The sequence below is a fragment of the Anser brachyrhynchus genome, assembly GCF_964034855.1.
Source record: "Anser brachyrhynchus genome assembly, chromosome: 1".
In the NCBI taxonomy this organism is placed as follows: domain Eukaryota; kingdom Metazoa; phylum Chordata; class Aves; order Anseriformes; family Anatidae; genus Anser; species Anser brachyrhynchus.
This window is the reverse complement of record NC_137694.1, coordinates 33,090,833-33,097,359: the sequence shown is the minus strand read 5'-3', so window position 1 is coordinate 33,097,359 and position 6,527 is coordinate 33,090,833.

The following is a 6,527-nucleotide window of genomic DNA, read 5'->3' as shown; positions in this document are numbered from 1 at the left end:
GACCTGAAGATGTTCAAGCATTGGAAACTGGAGCAGCAGTAAAATAGGAAACTGGGGGAACATGGACCATCAGAGAGAATGGGCAGAGGAAGTCTCTTGGCAAGAGTTAAATAAAATGGTGACTTTCTTACCTTCTTTAAACTACTTAAACCCATAAATTTTTAGAAGGACATTTAATAATTTTGTCTTTTGCTAACAATACAGGCTGAAACTATGATCTGTGAGAGGACAACAGAAGTAGCTGGTACTTTTGAGCACTGTGTGGATTTCAGCTGGTTAAACCAATACTGAAAAACATTCCCTAAAACAATTATGCAAGTCTCTAACAGCACCACTTTCCCAAGATGACAAAGGTGCACAATAGAAGCTGTGTGAAATACCCAAGACATTCAGAAAACACCTTGCTCTGCTTTTCATATCATCAGATTTGTGAGGTATCAACACTGCTGTGTGGATAGTAAATCACACCAAGGTATAGAAGATGACGCTGGACAGACTATTGGATAAGCTCTGTATTTCACATCAGCAGAGTTGTAAATTTGATTTATTCTTAGCAACATAAGTCATCTTCCAAAAACCCACTGTAAGTTTCGTATACTGTCTCCTGAATCCTTTGTATCAGACTGGGAGCAGGAGATCCTGCTAATGTTTAATTAAACATGAATCACAATTTCTGTTATGTAAGCTCTCTTTCACATCCTCCACTTTACTCCTGTTATGTCACAGAGGGAAAAAAATATATATATATACAAACCATGAAAATGAAATTTCCAAGTAAAATCCTTTAGGACTGAAGTTTTCCAAGTGTGGTTTCTGCAAGGAGAAGCAAGGTTTCAAAAAGTTTCAGCCACGTCCATGGAGCTAGCTCTTAGCATGTGTTAAAATCGTGCATGGAAGTCCGGGTGCATGCTGCAGTACGAATTTGTGCACATCTGCAACATAACTTGACAGCAATCAGTTCCTTTTCACACTTCAGCATTTCACTTCTGTGTATTTTTTTGCAGCTTGCTGCGATCTAATGCCAAGGCAGATTTGACGGAAATGACTTCAGTCATTTGAAACTGAGCTCTCGAAGCTTTTTATGGAACTGGATTGCAAGAATGCTAATTCCATCTGTGTTTGTTAAGGACAACGGTGATTCCTAAGCACAGCAGAGTTTCCTGGTGAACAGTTAAGTTCAGCTGGGAGTGCTGTGAAATGCTTTAGCTAAATCTAGACTTCTCAAAAGCCTGACTAACCTGGCAAAGTTTATATTGCTTTCAGGATATCAGGACTTAAAAAAAAAAATAAATCAACAAAAACCAGCAGGAGGTAGGAAGAGAAGTAAGCGTCAAGGAGAACTGCTTTCTTGGAAATGAAAATGGCAACACAGGGTGCCCCGAATCTTCTAATGTTGTGGGCTGGGTGCCAGTTTTGCTCCTCCCTCAAAAGGCAGCCGTCTCTTGCAAGCTTTGGGAGGCTTGCAAGTGGCTTGTGTGGGCAGCTAGAGCGGAAGCCTGTATCAAACACGAGCCCACCCAGGATCTCTTCTAGGCTGCCCCTCACTGCTGCACTCAGAGCCAGACAGCAGTGTGGTTTTTCTACTGTTTTCTGTCTCCCAGTGCAAATATTCTAAGACAGATGGAAAAAATAGTGACCTCTGACAGGACCAGAGCGTGCAAATAAAATTTTCCTCCACACCCTGCCCTTTTCTGGGAAGAGATGCCAAAGGTTACCCTGGGCTGCATGTGGGAGAGCTCATCGCAAAGCAGTGCAGGTAACACTCATCCAGCAAAAGTCTGCACAGTACAAGTCACTGCAAAATTTTTAGGTCTAAGATGTGCTTAAGAAGTCAACTTATACCAGGTTAATGCTTCACATTGTGCAGACACTATATTTTGTGCCTGAACTTCATCCTAAATTTGATGGTACAAAAAGCAACAGGTGTAAGCCAGAACAGTTTAGTTTGCTTAGAAATAAACTCAAGGTCAAAACTTAAATCCCTCCTGCGGAGCAGGACCTTTGCCCCTAGTTTGCTGAGTACCTGCACTACATCTGCCACTGCTCTTCTGTGGTTTCTCTAGGCTGGAGCTACCCAGAGTGATTTGCACCCAGGTTGGCATAACATGGCAGTGAGTGGCTTTCCTAGGTCAGGACACTCAGCCTCCCCATATACCATTGTCACTAAAATGTCAAGGGAGTGATTTTTGAGTAGGGAGGGGAAATTCAGAGCATGAACTGGCTGAAAGCCTATAGCAGCTCCGCATGGATGGCACTGCCTAGCCTGTGCTTGGGAAGTTTGGTATTACTTTGCAGAATGCAAATAACAAATTTTTATTTATTTATTTATCTGGGGGTAACATTGTATTAAAGAGCGCATAACAGCACAACCTTTGCACAGTTGTCTACCATGCTCAGGCTAGACAAAACAATACAAGACACCTACTTCAAAGGGTACAGAAAATGCATCTCACTTGGAATAATAATGTAATTAGAAACACACTTTGTTATTTAGAAACACATTATGTTATTCAAAGCACATTATGATGCCTAAGCCCAGGGCTTTTAGCGAGAATGTCAGGATCAGTCCCAAGAAGCAAGTGTATATGCTGGTAGGATTCATGCATTATTCTTCTGGCTTGAATATGCCACTCCAAAGCTTAGGAGCAGGAAAGTAGAGAGGGTATGGCGTTATTTTTGCTGGAAAAGCAAAGTTGGAAATCATCAATAACTGATTTAAAATAGATGTCTCTAAAGTGTCACACACAGAATCCAGTAAAATTACGACTGCATAGAGTTGCCTTTAGCACGGCGAAGCAAAGAGAGCATTAGAAAAGACCTGTATGAAATGACCTCATCTCTGTCTCCTGCAAGCGTGCGTCTGTTTCTGTACCAAGATCCCTGTTCTTGGCTGTATGGAATAAAGTGGCAGCCATACAGTATCTCAGGCTGCCCAAGAGGAACGTTGTTTGTAAGTGTGGAGGCAGACGACTCACACCACGTGAGGTCTTCACGCCTAGAAGCGGCAGGTGTGCTAGAGCTTCTGTGTATCTGAACTGAATCGAATGTAAAGAGCATTTCAATGACTTATTTCACTTCTTAAATCAGTTTTTGATATTTTAACTATGCTGACTGGAGATGCCTTATAGTCAGAAAGAGCACAGTGTGAAATTGCCCCAGTCTAGGTAGGACTTTTTCCCTGTTTGCATGTTTCTTTTGAATTACAAGGCTTTTCAGCTGCTGCTGTCACAGGGTCCTGGAAAGTACATCTTCTGAGATACCTATGCTACTGGTTTCCAACACAGCCTATGCAGTAAAATAAAAGAGCAACCCCATGATCCTTTGAGTACCTTGGAGTAACTTACTGGCATGTGGACCTAAGCCTTGGCAGCTTAAGCCTTCAGCAGCTGTCTCAGCCAAGAAGGTTTTTCTTGTTAAAAATGGCTTGTAGGAAAATTAAATGTATGTAAATCTTGCAAATATTGTAGATGTTGATTGAATCTGGTAAAGTGTAAAATAAGTAAATGAATAAAGAATTGTTTCTTGTTTGGATTTTGTAGTTGACTGCTGCAGCTTATTGACTAGCCATATATTTGGCAGTTTTAGAAGTAAAAAAGTAAGACAAATGTGAACAAGCTAGTAAGAAACTACTGGAAAATTTCAAAAGAAGCACACGACAGCATCCAGTTAAGCAATGAGAAGGTTTACAAGAAAAGAATGAACTAAAGGCAGGTCTCAATTTAACACGAATTGCTACTGGGAAGAAGCTGCAAAGTAAAAATCCCCCAGTCCAAGAATGGAAATGCCATTTGAGAAAAGACAGAGCTGATGTAGAAAAGGAATCATGAGGGAGACTTTGATTTGGTTGCACAGATTTAGTACTTGATATGTTAAATAAACTGTCTGCCTTGGCAGTAAGACTGTACCCTGGGCTGCCAGTGGGGAAGCCTAATGGAGTGCAGTGCATTTCATGTATGTTCATATACCCTTCTTTAAGCTCTGCAACCTAAGAAGTGTATCGTAATGTTTTCCAAACACCCAAAAGCAAACGAGGCTACCCAGTTAAGGCAAACTTTTTTTCTCTTTAAATCTGGATAAGTCTAAAGTAAATTAATAGATTGCCAAAATTCAAATAGTCTAAATAGCTTCCAAGTTTGCAGAACCAAATGAAAAGAAATGGGAATACCATCTCTACTTGCTGTATGTATCCAGGTAACACAGATGCAATGACTTTCAGCTCCCTGGCTCAGGATCTCTTTGTCACACATTTCCAGGCTGCATTCACTAGGGAAAATGATCTGGGTTTAGGGATGCCACTTGTCTTTGCACTCAAATTATTTTGTTCTCCAGATCTGAATGAGGAATGTCTCTTTCCTTGGACTGTTCTCTCCAGCTTTAGACAGGTAACAGGTCTTGGGCCTGACTGTATCTGGTTATCACATGCCCGGAGGATAAACTGAATTTCCTAGCTGCTGCTCAGCAAGGCTACAGAACTGTGTCCCAGGGACAAAGTGCTCAGAGGCTGCCCTGGTATAACGAGTTCATTTGGCCAGTTGTACACTACCATCCTTACTCAAGCTCTCTCAGCTGGTTTTAGCTCTCCCCTGGGAATCTTTTGAAAAACAATCTTTTCTTACCGTCTTGTTTAAAACCTATGTGAGTTCCCTGATCCCATTCACTGCCATGACTGTGGAGCCAGAATTCGAGTGAGAGGTCACTGACAGATGAAGATGGGAGAGACGGAAACTTCTTAAACTCATTGCAATGGGTTGTGATGTGTTGAACCCTGGAACTACAGGCAAAACCTGACATGAATTGTTAACCCATTGTGTGGTAATTGGTCACTCCCTTCCATGAAGCACAGCAGTTGCCAAAATGCTACATATGTTGGGCTTATATTTCACAGAAACGTGAGACTTGCTAATCATACTTTACTGAACCACACAGCTGAAATTAACAAAACAGCACAACAGTAGCCACTTTGGCATGAGAAAGGGCTTTGGAAGAAATCAAACCCCAAGGCTGTCTTCAACAACCATTTTTGGCTTGGTGAATACCTTTTATTCGTGCAGCACAGCTGGATGGACTAACTGCACTTTCCCGAGTATTGAATTATGGTTTTTAGTGTCTCAGGCCCTTGGGAATTCTGTGTGAATTCAGTCAGTGAAAGGAAAGACACAAGAAATCCTTAAGTGTGAATAAATTTATGAGGGGTAAATTAGAGAGGCAGCTACTTGCAATGCTCAAAAGCAGGTGCTCTCCTGGGAGAGTTTTCATCTTTCCCTTAGAAACAAAGTAAATATAGCTTCCTGCATCTTAATATTACAATGATACATATTAGCTTCTGATACACTCTTGGCTCCCTGGGCTACATTCTGTCCTTTTCTATGGCAAGAGACAACTCCAGTCACAAAATGCAAACAGGTAAAATACTTGAATTAATATCTTGAGTTAACAAAAATGAAGACCTTCAGATGATCTGCAAATACAAGTGCTTATACATTGGGAAATCCCTTGAGCTGAGAACATTTACAGAATGGGAGTACGTGAGGGGGAAACTATTAGAGTTTTTTCATCGTCATTTTGTTCTTATTCTTCCTCACACTTACAGCCACTTCTGAAGACAGAAGTTTGGACTGAAAGAGTCCCCACTGTGAAGCAACCTTACCTTCTTTGGTTCATGTGCACCACAGATGCACCTTGGTGCCAGTGGAGAAAGTGCCCAAACTCTGGCAGGACCAAGCTACCCAAGGATGCAAAGGAAAGCTTGGGCTGAGTGCTTAATTCACATCTACCAAGATATTACCTAATACCACAGTAGTTGAACCATCTACCTGCTGTCTCAAGACACTGATGATTCCACTTCTCCAGCTGTTTGTAGCTATAACTACTCATTACAACGTCCAAGGCCACAACTGGGGATTATCCCTACAGTAATAAGGGACACACCTGCTCCAGAGGATTTTGCAGGGAATACTCTTGAGAAGAGACTGGTCAACACCTGTCTGAAATAAAAAGATTTCTCTGCAGAACAAGGAGACACTTCCAGGTGCTTGGGAAGAACATCCAGTTTTAGCTTTCTGTGTATTTTAACTGGAAAATGATACATATCTGCTGTGTTATATGGTTTTTAAGAAAATAAATAAAAAGAATATACCCAAGTAGAAACATAGCCACCACTGCCAAGGAATGTTTATGCCTACAGAAAGCATCACCCCACATCTTAGCGAAAACATGATTAACAGCACCACGCTGATCTTAATCAGATTTATTGAGACAAATGTTAAAAATCCAGTGGGGGCTGGGAGGGGGCGGTTAAAAAAAAAGGCAAGTAAAAATGCCCAGAGGGAGTGAGCTAATGACTATCTTCCTATTACCTCATGAGATCATTAGGTCGGCGTGACCTCGCCGGTCAGCACCACGGCCACCTTCCCCCGCCTGAGGCCGGGGCCCCGCTCCCCTTCCCTCCTCTCAGCACAGGTGTAGCCCGCCCGGCCGTGAGGCGCGGACCCGCCGCCATGTCGGGAGCCCGGGGGCGCCCCTGAAGG